The sequence below is a fragment of the Salmo salar genome, chromosome ssa19, assembly GCF_905237065.1.
Source record: "Salmo salar chromosome ssa19, Ssal_v3.1, whole genome shotgun sequence".
Classification (NCBI taxonomy): Eukaryota; Metazoa; Chordata; class Actinopteri; order Salmoniformes; family Salmonidae; genus Salmo; species Salmo salar.
Window position 1 is genome coordinate 73,195,099 of NC_059460.1, and position 13,452 is coordinate 73,208,550.

The 13,452-nt window shown below is 41.8% G+C and overlaps 1 protein-coding gene across 1 annotated transcript in view; it reads right to left on the bottom strand.

Moving 5' to 3' along the window:
- Nucleotides 1-13,452, bottom strand: part of LOC106579565 (dipeptidyl aminopeptidase-like protein 6) — a 307,921-nt gene that overhangs the window by 264,539 nt on the left and 29,930 nt on the right. The gene's annotated exons all lie outside the window — the stretch shown is intronic.

Below are 13,452 nucleotides of genomic sequence, written 5' to 3' on the forward strand. Positions count from 1 at the left end.
AGGACGGTACGAACAAGATGGAATCGTGGTCGGATTTGCCGAAGGGAGGGTGGGGGAGGGCCTTGTACGCAACACAGAAGTTAGAGTAGCAGTGATCCAGTGTTTTGCTCGAGCGGGTACTACAGTCAATGTGCTGGTTTAATTTAGGTAGCCTTGTTCTCAAATGAGCTTTGTTAAAATCCCCAGCTACAATAAATGCAGCCTCAGGATATATGGTTTCCAATTTACAAAGAGTCCAGTGAACTTCTTTCAGGGCCGTCGAGGTATCTGCTTGGGGAGGATATACAGGGCTGTGACTAATTGAAGGGAATTCTCTAGGGAGATAATGCGGTCAGCATTTGATTGTAAGGAATTCTAGGTCAGGTGAACAAAAGAACTTGAGTTTCTGTATGTTATTGTTACACCATGAGTCGTTAATCATGAGGCATACACCCCCGCCCTTCTTCTTACCAGAGAGATGATTGTTTCTGTCAGCGCGACGCATGAAGAAACACGGTGGCTGTACCGACTCTGACAACATATCCCAAGTGAGCCATGTTTCCATGAAACAGAGAATGTTACAATCTCTGAAAGGCAACACGTGCCCTAATTTCGTTCACCTTGTTGTCTAGAGACTGGACATTGGCGACTAATATGCTCGGAAGCGGTGGGTGGTGTGCTCGCCTTCTAAGTCTGACTAGGAGGCCGCTCCGTTTGCCTCTCCTGCGGCGACAATGTTGTTTTGGGTCAGCCTCTGGGATTAGATCTAATGTCCAGGGTGGAGGTTGAACAAAGGATCTCCTCAGATGGGTTGGGGCAAAGAATGCTCCATTATGACATTTTCCAAGTCAATTGCCCAACCAAAACCATGTCATTGATAATACCATACACAACATCTAAATGCAGACACAGATAAAGGGATCGGGGACATATCTAATTAGTTTTCCTTTATGTTTTAGCACAATGTTCCAAATGCTTGTATTGCAAAAATCAAGGTTTTTATTTATTCTTTGTTTTTATGAGCATTCGGTCTTATGTCTCATCTGCTTTGCTCCTTCTATGCTGTGTGCACTGTGCACCTTCCCACTCGCACATAGACACCAAGCCCCTCCCCTCCCCTGCCACCAAGCCCTTCCCCTGCCACCAAGTCCTTCCCCTGCCACCTACAATAAAGACAGATAACTTCTTCCTATCTGACAACAAGCAGTTTGAACTCGCTATTTGCATTTGAGGTTTGGCCCAACTATAATAGACAAGAACTGAACCTTTCTAATGATACCCTTTTTATGTCTCAACTCCCAAATGTAGAACAGAGCAGACCCTACTAAGACGAGAGTGTCAATGAACATGTTTTGGAAAATTAATGCTCAGTTTATGGCGCGTGCAGTATTGTGGTACTACTGTACATACCGCTAGCAGCCTTTTAGCCACAGACTATTATGTGCTAGCTGTCTAGTCTGTTTGTATAAATGTGCAATGAGCATTAAAATACGCACTTATATAAGGAATTGGTAACTCGTTCTCATTCTGAGAAATAAGCATATTTTTATCCAGGTAGGACACTTGATTTCAACATCTAAACAAAATGAACAGGGTATATTGTTCAAACAGTTGGAGACGGACAGGAGGGTCTATTCATAAACGTTCGACTGTTCTTCCTTGTTAGCAAGCAATTTGATCCAAGTTGGTTAGACTTTAAATATACAGTCATGGCCAAAAGTTTTGAGAATGACCCAAATATACATTTTCACAAAGTCTGCTCAGTTTGTATGATGGTAATTTGCATATACTCCAGAATGTTATGAAGAGTGATCAGATGAATTGCAATTAATTGCAAAGTCCCTCTTTGCCAAGCAAATGAACTGAATCCACCAAAAATATTTCCACTGCATTTCAGCCCTGCCACAAAAGGACCAGCTGACATCATGTCAGTGATTCTCTCGTTAACACAGGTGTGAGTGTTGACAAGGACAAGGCTGGAGATCACTCTGTCATGCTGATTGAGTTCGAATAACAGACTGGAAGCTTCAAAAGGAGGGTGGTGCTTGGAATCATTGTTCTTCCTCTGTCAAACATGGTTACCTGCAAGGAAACACGTGCCGTCATCATAGCATTGCACAAAAAAGGGCTTCACAGGCAAGGATATTGCTGCCAGTAAGATTGCACCTAAATCAACCATTTATCAGATCATCAAGAACTTCAAGGAGAGCGGTTCAATTGTTGTGAAGAAGGCTTCAGGGCGCCCAAGAAAGTCCAGCAAGCGCCAGGACCGTCTCCTAAAGTTGATTCCGCTGCGGGATCGGGGCACAGTACAGAGCTTGCTCAGGAATGGTAGCACGCAGGTGTGAGTGCATCTGCACGCACAGTGAGGCAAAGACTTTTGGAGGATGGCCTGGTGTCAAGAAGGGCAGCAAAGAAGCCACTTCTCTCCAGGAAAAACATCAGGGACAGACTGATATTCTGCAAAAGGTACAGGGATTGGACTGCTGAGGACTGGGGTAAAGTCATTTTCTCTGATGAATCCCCTTTCCGATTGTTTGGGGCATCCGGAAAAAAGCTTGTCCGGAGAAGACAAGGTGAGCGCTACCATCAGTCCTGTGTCATGCCAACAGTAAAGCATCCTGAGACCATTCATGTGTGGGGTTGCTTCTCAGCCAAGGGAGTGGGCTCACTCACAATTTTGCCTAGGAACACAGCCATGAATAAAGAATGGTACCAACAACTTCTCCCAACCATCCAGAAACAGTTTGGTGACGAACAAGGCCTTTTCCAGCCTTGCCATAAGGCAAAAGTGATAACTAAGTGGCTCGGGGAACAAAACATCGATATTTTGGGTCCATGGCCAGGAAACTCCCCAGACCTTAATCCCATTGAGAACTTGTGGTCAATCCTCAAGAGGTGGGTGGACAAACAAAAACCCACAAATTCTGACAAACTCCAAGCATTGATTATGCAAGAATGGGCTGCCATCAGTCAGAATGTGGCCCAGAAGTTAATTGACAGCATGCCAGGGCGGATTGCAGAGGTCTTGAAAAAGAAGGGTCAACACTGCAAATATTGACTATTCGCATCAACTTCATGTAATTGTCAATAAAAGCCTTTGACACTTATGAAATGCTTGTAATTATACTTTAGTATTCCATAGTAACATCTGACAAAAATATCTAAAGACACTGAAGCAGCAAACTTTGTGGAAATTAATATTTGTGTCATTCTCAAAACTTTTGGCCACGACTGTAGAGATCAGCTGGCTATTCACTAAAACGTGGACTTGTGCTTGAGTGATTGTTTATGAGACCTGTGTTCATTTTCTATAATACCTGCTACAGGTTGGTCATTATTAGTGGATGTGCATGGTTCTGGTTAAATTTGTAAAAATATAGGCATTTTCATAGACAAACCCAGATCACTGATTATTGCAAAAGCTGGTTAAACTATTTTGTTAAAACAATTTAAAAAAATGTGTGGGTCTTATGGTTGAAGGCTTATATTTAGCATAGGTATAATTTTACAAGCAGTGAATTCATTATATTATTCCTGACTGTTTGAAATGCAGTGTATTTTACATTTAATTGTGCAACAAAGCTTATTTGTGGCCCGTTTCATGAAGCTATGTGTATGTTGCACATCATTTCTTCACAGGAGAGGCATTTGAACATATTTCTTTTGTCAAAATGCGTATTTTTTTTGCAGAAATGCCTTCTGGAACATGTGAACTTTCATGTGCTGTCACGCCCTGACCTGAGAGCCTTTTTATGTCTCTATTTAGGTTTGGTCAGGGTGTGATTTGGGTGGGCATTCTATGTCCTTTTTTCTATGCATTTCTTTGTTTTGGTCTGGTATGGCTCTCAATCAGGGACAGCTGTACATCATTGTCGCTGATTGGGAGCCATACTTAGGCAGCCTGTTTTCCTTTGGGGTTTTGTGGGTAGTTGTTTCTGTTGTGTGGTTTGCACCTGACAGAACTGTTGGCGTTCATTTGTTTCTTATGTTCAAGTGTTTTGTATTATTAAAATTCAATATGAACACTCGCCACGCTGCATCTTGGTCTTCTCTTTCAGATGATCGTTACATGTGCCTAAATAAACGTGTATGCCATCTGTAAATACATATAGAACTCTTACAATTATGAGCCTAGCTGGTTTAGCCATGGAAAAAGTCAGAAACCTTCCTGCTAACCATGATTGGCTGAAATAATGGATGGGCCGGGAGATGAGTTCCAATTGGTCTGCCATGCGGTCCCGTGTTGCTCAGTTGGTAGAGCATGGTGCTTGCAACGTCAAGGTTGTGGGTTCAATTCCCACGGGGGGTCAGTAGCAACAAAGTATGAAAATGTATGCACTCACTAATGTAAGTCACTCTGGATAAGAGCATCTGCTAAATGACTAAAAATCTAAAAATGTAACCTCCATCTGTCTATAAAGTGGGCTGCTCAGCATGTGTAGATAATCCTTGCTACCGCAGCTTTTTTGAAAGATATAACGTTAGCCATGGAGAACTGTTGCTACTGCTCTCAAAAACATTGCTGCCCTGAATTTAGAAGGCGCTATCAGATCAGTGGGAAAAAGTTGTGATGGGCTACTTTCTGCACACGGTCAGTGTAAACCGGAGTGACTTGACAATGCGGACCATACAAGATGTAGCTAGTTACAAACAAAAGAGTTAAAGGATTCTAGTCTGCCGTGAAGCATTCATCCATGAATACGAGTAAGAGTCTAGCTCCATTTTGCGTTCATCCATGTATACGGGTAAGTGTCTATAGCTCCGTTTTCAGTTATTATACGTTTCTAAATTTGTCAGAAAGTCGATTTCATTGCAAGTTAAAGTGTACTGTTAGCTAGCTAGCGAATGTTAGCTTGCTGGCTTGCTAGCTAACGTGACGTGTATGATCTGTATAGTAATATTATTCGTATCAGAAAACCATTTGCATTGCTAGTTATAGCCTAATGTTAGCTAGCTAACATTGAAACTTCAGTAGTTAGCTTTAGCTAACAGTAAATTCAGCTATGACAATCAGTTTGTATTGCTAGTAGTATGGGTTGGGATTATGGTTCATTGTTTAGCTACAAGTATAACCAATAGACTTCACTTCGCCAGATGATCACATGACCCATCAAGTTAGCCAGGTGTGTCTGGGGGTGATGACGGCCATGTGTAAATGTCTAGACAGTAGTGACCATCCACATACAGTGGGGAGAACAAGTATTTGATACACTGCCAATTTTGCAGGTTTTCCTACTTACAAAGCATGTAGAGGTCTGTAATTTTTTATCATAGGTACACTTCAACTGTGAGAGACAGAATCTAAAACAAAAATCCAGAAAATCACATTGTATGATTTTTAAGTAATTCATTTGCATTTTATTACATGACATAAGTATTTGATACATCAGAAAAGCAGAACTTAATATTTGATACAGAAACCTTTGTTTGCAATTACAGAGATCATACGTTTCCTGTAGTTCTTGACCAGGTTTGCACACACTGCAGCAGGGATTTTGGCCCACTCCTCCATACAGACCTTCTCCAGATCCTTCAGGTTTCGGGGCTGTCGCTGAGCAATACGGACTTTCAGCTCTCTCCAAAGATTTTCTATTGGGTTCAGGTCTGGAGACTGGCTAGGCCACTCCAGGACTTGAGATGCTTCTTACGGAGCCACTCCTTAGTTGCCCTGGCTGTGTGTTTCAGGGTCGTTGTCATGCTGGAAGACCCAGCCATGACCCATCTTCAATGCTCTTACTGAGGGAAGGAGGTTATTGGCCAAGATCTCGCGATACATGGCCCCATCCATCCTCCCCTCAATACGGTGCAGTCGTCTTGTCCCCTTTGCAGAAAAGCATCCCGAAAGAATGATGTTTCCGCCTCCATGCTTCACGGTTGGGATGGTGTTCTTGGGGTTGTACGCATCCTTCTTCCTCCAAACACGGCGAGTGGAGTTTAGACCAAAAACTTATATTTTTGTCTCATCAGACAACATGACCTTCTCCCATTCCTCCTCTGGATCATCAAGATGGTCATTGGCAAACTTCAGACGGGCCTGGACATGCGCTGGCTTGAACAGGGGGACCTTGCGTGCGCTGCAGCATTTTAATCCATGACGGCGTAGTGTGTTACTAATGGTTTTCTTTGAGACTGTGGTCCCAGCTCTCTTCAGGTCATTGACCAAGTCCTGCTGTGTAGTTCTGGGCTGATCCCTCACCTTCCTCATGATCATTGATGCCCCACGAGGTGAGATCTTGCTCTTGCATGGAGCCCCAGACCGAGAGTGATTGACCATCATCTTGAACTTCTTCTATTTTTGAATAATTGCGCCAACAGTTGTTGCCTTCTCACCAAGCTGCTTGCCTATTGTCCTGTAGCCCATCCCAGCCTTGTGCAGGTCTACAATTTTATCCCTGATGTCCTTACACGGCTCTCTGGTCTTGGCCATTGTGGAGAGGTTGGAGTCTGTTTGATTGAGTGTGTGGACAGGTGTCTTTTATACAGGTAACGAGTTCAAACAGGTGCAGTTAATACAGGTAATGAGTGGAGAACAGGAGGGCTTCTTAAAGAAAAACTAACAGGTCTGTGAGACCCGGAATTCTTACTGGTTGGTAGGTGATCAAATACTTATGTCATGCAATAAAATGCAAATGAATTACTTAAAAATCATACAATGTGATTTTCTGGATTTTTGTTTTAGATTCCGTCTCTCACAGTTGAAGTGTACCTATGATAAAAATTACAGACCTCTACATGCTTTGTAAGTAGGAAAACCTGCAAAATCGGCAGTGTATCAAATACTTGTTCTCCCCACTGTAGCTAGATGTGGCTGGGGGGTAGTTATAGCATTTCTTTCACATGACCAATCAATTTAGACAAGTGTGTCTGGGTAAGCATCGTCTAATAATTAGAAAATATTTATACAATATTTTTTATCTGGACACTTTCTGTTTTTGATATTGCTACTGTGCAAATATGCAAGTAACCATTTCACTGTACCATTTACATCATCTGTATCCTCTGCACGTGAGCCCTAGCCAAGAGATTGTTCTTTCAAGCTGCAGTGCCAATGTGATGGGTGGACTGAATATCATTATATTCAGATAATCTGAGCACTGGCCTCAGAGACATATTGGGCTAAGGTGGGAAGAGAGGAGAGGGTATAAAGACCTAACTAACTACAGTGGTGAGGTTTGGCACTGGGAGGGGGAGAGGGTGAGGTTTGGCACGGGGGAGGGGTAGAGGGAGAGGGTGAGGTTTGGTAGCGGGGAGGGGTAGAGCGGGAAAGGGTGAGGTTTGGCAATAATTCATTTCCCTGCTCTGGCCTCACTCCCAGCTGAGCAGTATGGCCGCTGTCCCTGCTGACACAGCTCTCTGAAACTTACAGCGAGGGGGAAGAGTGACATTCAGCCACAGAACAATTGTCACAGAGTTCTCCTTAGTGAAACATCAATTTAGTCCACTTATTCTAGTTCTCCAGTGTATGAAAAGCATGTATTGTGGCAGACGATCCTGTAAGAATGTACTATGGCACCTGCTACTGGCTGAAAATGTAGGACAATTAATTTTGCTCTTAGGACAAAGACTTTCTAGAGATTCTAACTTTGAAAGCAACATTGTTCATTAATCCTATGTCAAATTGTGTGTGTGTGTGTGTGCATGCGCAAAAGCCCACACGCACACACACAATTTAAATTCAGGAGGCAGGCTTTGATGACCAGTACATTAGCTTTGCATTAGAAGTACCGACCATTAGGGTGAGATCATCCTCACAACCAATTTGCCATTGAAAATAGAGGCGCTATGCAATGGCCTAAGGAAAATCAATAAACCACATCAAACTCTATTAGCCCTAATGGTAATATATCTTCTGTATCTTCTGCCCCGGCCTGAAAGATGAATACCAGAGTCCCTTGCAACAGAACAGAGCATCTTTAAAGGTTGAAAACTAGACTGGACTCATTTGGAAAGCTCTTTGACAAGAGCTTTGTCCACTGTGACACCAAACACATAGTAATGACTTTTGGAAAAGCAGCATTGGAATTTGAGTAACTTATAGGCAACTGAGATGACATATTAAAATATTTCTCAGACAAAAAAAGCTCATGAACTCACAAGGGAGAGTGAATCTTGACAGAGGGATAATGCAAAAAAAAAATAGTCTTTGTGAACTTCCAAGTGCCCATTCACTGACAAAATGTCTCAAGGCTAATATAAAAGCTCAGAAAGTATTGGGACAGTTGTACTGTACTCCAGCACTTTGGATTTAAAATGTTATATTGACTATGAGGTTATAGTGCAGACTGTCAGCTTTATTTTCCGTGTATTTCCATCCATATCGGGAGAACCGTTTAGAAATTACAGCAATCCCCCCCCAATCCCATTTTAGGGGCCAAAAGTATTGGGACAAATTTAGTATTTGGTCCCATATTCCTAACACACAATTATTACATTGTGGGGCTCCTGAGTGGAGCAGCAGTTTAAGGCACTGCATCTCAGTGCTAGAGGCGTCACTACAAACCCTGGTTCGATTCCAGGCTGTATCACAACCAGCCGTGATTGGGAGTCCCATAGGGCGGCGCACAATTGGCCCAGCGTTGTCCGGGTTAGGGTCTGGCCAGGGTAGGCCGTCATTGTAAATAAGAATTTGTTCTTTACTGACTTGCCTAGTTAAATAAAGGTTAAATACAAAATAAAATAACATCACGCTTGTAACTCTACAATCTTGTTGGATGCATTTGCCGTTTGTTTTGGTTGCGTTTCAGATTATTCTGTGCCCAATAGAAATGAATGGTAAATAATGAATTGTCATTTTGGAGTCACTTTTATTTTAAATAAGAATTAAATATTTTTCTAAACACTTCTTCATTAATGTGGATGCTACCATGAATACGGAGAGTCCTGAATGAATTGTGAAGCATGATAAGTGGGAAAGTTATTGACGCACAATATCATACCCCCAAGACATGCTAACCTCTCACCATTACAATAACAGGGGAGGTTAGCATTTTGGGGGGGGTATGATATTTATGCCTCTGTTCTCACTCATTATTCACGATTAATTCAGGATTATCTGTAATCATGGTATCATCCACATTGTAACTCGTTTAAAAACCAATACACATCCTAAATGCCATCTTGTCTTCTCTTATCTAACATGTTATGTTGCCTGACATCCAACATTTGGGGGGGGGACACTACACACGTTCCTCAGGAACACTATCTAACCACTACAGAAATGTCACTGCAATGTTTTACACATGGTGACAAAGTGATTTCAACAGATATTGCATGCAGATAAAAGAGTGACGTTTGGACAATAAGATTAGCGCTTTTTCTTTAGGATCTTGGTCAAACCATTTTACGTGTAATATGGCCATATTTTGAGCTTTAGGTCATTTCATTATCTTGACCTCTTCTAATGGATATTATATCAACCTTATGACAGCTTTATGTGGGCATAATGTCAGCTATTTTCTGGCAAACGGTAAATTCCAGTGAGCAGATGGGTTGAACTTTAAGCTCTGCGGGGTAGTGAAGGCCATGTCCAGCTGACACCGGGGCTGGGCGGCCTGATGTTTGATTAAGTGGCAGGTTGACCTTTAGGAGGCTCCAGGGGGCAACTGAGATACGACTTCACCTGAGTGCGCTGACAGCATACGAGCAGAACCTCTTCCCATTATGGCCCATCTATCAATCCTCACTCGGGATCTTCTCTCTCGCTCAGTTGAGGATTCTAGGAAAATTAAATGTCAGAGTTTTTCGGATACATCTACATTAATACCTGAAGGGCGATGTTATTTGAAGGAGATGCTGCTATGTTGTCTGGGGAAAATGTGTGAGCGGTAGCCTCACTCTGTGTGTGCTCTTGTTACTTCACAGGGCTGTAGCAACCGACCACCAGCAGAGACGCTGTGCGCATGAGGACACATCAGTAGTCATTAAACATCTTTTGAGACATGCAGCTTAGAAATTATAATAATATAGTTGGTTGCCAATGAGCCCGAACCTGAAAAAAAACTTGATTTTAGAAAACAGTACATTAATTTAAACAGGAGTTGAGAACAATGCGGAGGAGGCAAGTCGCAGCGGAAACGAGGAAACAACCCTTAAATGAGGCAGAGCCATCAAGCTGCTTCACAACGAGTTTGAGGGACTCATCTTGATAAATCAATGTCAGATTTTTAGTTTTCACTGAATCTCAGTATTTGGTAGCAATTATGCTGGGAAAATGTTAGCTAAATTGAGGTGAGTTTTCACGATCATCTTTATTCTAGTTTGCTCATATATTAGCTGATCAGTATATTTTGCTAGCATTTCATGTAACTTAACAAGTGGATTTTGCTTTTCACTCGTGTAGTAGCTGGTCCTACTCCCGACCAAAAGCCTGTGACTTGTCTGATAATCAATCAATGTGATTTTGTTTCACTGAATCTAGCTGTATATTTGGTTAATTAATCTCTGGAGGTGGTAGCTCATTTATTCGTCTGCTCATTTAACACTGATCAGAAACAGTTAGCATAAGCATGTAGCCTAAATCTAGTATTAGCTCTTGACTCACGTATAGGCTATAGCATAGCCTTATATAATCTATCCACCATCGAGCTGTGAGAGCGGGTCCTGTTATCTGTTATTAACATACAAATAAATAAATATGTATATACACACACATATATCGCAACTTGCTCCCAGTCAGTGAAAAAAAGTGTTTAAGTATAGTAGCACTATTTGAATTGAAAAGAGTTTATAAAGAAACCAGCATGAGTGTCCAAAGTGATGGGACTTGGTCATTAACTCTCCAATTAGCCTCCAACAGGGCCCTCTGAGTGTGGAATGTGACTCATCTGGAGAGATTGTGGATCATTTCTCCCTGTGAGGGACTAACTACACACATTCATCACTGCTAGTCTATTACCAAAAGCCCGTCTACCAGTTCCTGACTAACTTCCATATTAAATCCAACACAGAGTTGATACCTTAACCAGTGGCTATAATCAATGGGAAGAAAAAAAATCTGGAGCAAGTCAATATGGTGAGTGTGTGTGTATGTTTTCACCTATCATACTGACAAATTATGTGACTTCATGTTTTGATTAATCGAATTTCGGGTAATTTCCATGCGATCCATATGGAGATTGGCAATGTTTAGCTCTTAATGCCTGACGTTTCTTAACTGGATTCACAAAGCATCCTACACTGCATCTGTGTTAGTATATTAGAAGTCGTTTACTCGTTAATCTAAAATAAATTTAAATTACTATTCACTACTACTGAATTATTATGCTATGAAGTATTCCTTTAAGACACTATATGTTTGTATTTCCTTTATTTTGGCAGTTACAGTTATTTAAGCTAATACTAGTGTCTGTGCTTATATATTAGCACCAATTCACTCGTTAATAAAACATTTAATAATATTCACTACCACTGTATTACTACTGTATGTTTTTCAATTATACAGGATTTGAAAAGAAATTTAACCAAACCCAGCTTTATATATATATATGTATGTATGTGTGTATGTGTATTTTTTTTTACAAACTATAAACCAATTTGACTTCAGTAGCGTCATTCCAATATTGTGCAGCACCGTTCCAGAACCTACGTCTAAAACCTGTTCTGTACGGGGCCTAATTAATAGGGCTGTGTGCCTGCGCCTGAGTATGGGTATCTGCCAGGGAGCATCTGCCCAAACAGTGGGATCTGGAGATTGTAGCCTTGGACGCCATAGTCATCCATTAAGTCAGCCTCACTGAGCTCTGTGTCCACCTTGCACTGTGTGTGAAGGAGAAAAACTGCCTCGGTTGTTGAGGAGGGGAACTGCACATAGACAATACACACTAATACCTATTCTATAGGCTATATCGAAGACTGTAGCATAGTCACGTCACTCATCACAGTGGAAAGAGAGACAAAGCGACAGAGAGAAAGCAATGGCCTGGTCCAATGAAATTAATATGAGTGGAAGTCAGCCAAGCACCCCCCCCCCAAAAAAAGAATTGTGCACATTACTTAACAATGTTATTTAAATTTGGCCTAACTGAATGATAAGGAAGGTGAACAGGTTGATTTAATGTAGAACAACGATAGTGTAATGATGAGTTTGTGTTATGCCTAATAATCAGCGTTGGCGCTCATGTTAACAATTTGACTGTCCCTTGCAGGTTGATACCATTATCTTTTATGTTTTACTTTGTAAAAAGAAGCTGTTATGAGACTTCTTTATTTATTTTAAATATATTACTTATTGTAAGGGAAACGAAAACATGCTACGTCTTGCAGTAGGCCTTTAGAATAATGCAAAACATATCAAAGTTGATGAGCAATGGGAAACAAACAATGCCAGTCAGCCTACACAGCCGGCCCATCAAAACAATACCAAAACTAATTTCACACAATAAAAGTTAGCCTAAAGACAATAATAAATTGACAATAGTCTAATAACTGACAATATTATTAGTTGTCAAATTGTACATGAAGAGATGGGCGCAGCTTGTAATTGACAGATGCAAGGAAAGAAGATTCACTTTATCAAATCCTCCTTCAGAGTCACATGCAGGTAAAACGTTTTGATTGATATACAGTAACAGAAAGAGCATATTCTGCAGTTTCTATGACGCTTACCCTTATCAAATAACTCTCAGAATTCAAGGTGAGCACCTCTATTTCCAAATTTCACTTTTTTCATTAATAGCTACGCTGTCCAAGCTTTCAGCACATGACTACTCGCACTGCAGCATTGCTCTGGCTATTAAGCGAAGACTAGTAACATAATAAACTTAAAATTGTCCCACTCTGATCTTTTTCACCTGTCTTTGTGCTTGTCTCCAACTCCCACCAGGTGTCTCCCACCTCAACTCATTATCCCCTGTGTTTTTATACCTGTGTTCTTTGTCTGTTGCTAGTTTTATTCGTCAAGCCTACCAGCGTTTTTCCCCTTGCTCCTGTCTTTTCTAAAGTTCCTGTTTTCTAGTTTTCCCAGTTTTGACAATTCTGATTGCCCTGACCCTGAGCCTGCCTGCCATCCTGTGCCTTTGGGACTCTGATCTGGATTACTAGTAATAAACCTTTGTTACTTCGACACTGTCTGCCTCTGGGTCTTTCCTAACATGTGGTAGTACAACTGGCCATGACCGACCCAGCAGACCAGCTCCACAATGCTGTCTCTCTGCAAGGAGCGACGATTGGACAACACGAGGAGTTACTGCAACGTCTTATGGAGGGAATCCATACACTGGCAGAACGTAGGAGAGAGACGAAATCTGTGCCCTGTCGCCCTCGATTCCCACCTCGCCTCCGAAGAATCCCGGAGACCCCCGAAGTCCACATGTCCGAGTGAACCTAACGTCACCCAAGTTCTCTCGGGAATCACATAGGGCTGCCGACTCGCCTCCTTCGGAGTCCTGATACCTGGGCAGGGCTAGATTGACTCAGCTGAGCACTTACGCCGACTCCACACCCAGAGCTGTTTATATTGTGGAGCTACGGGAC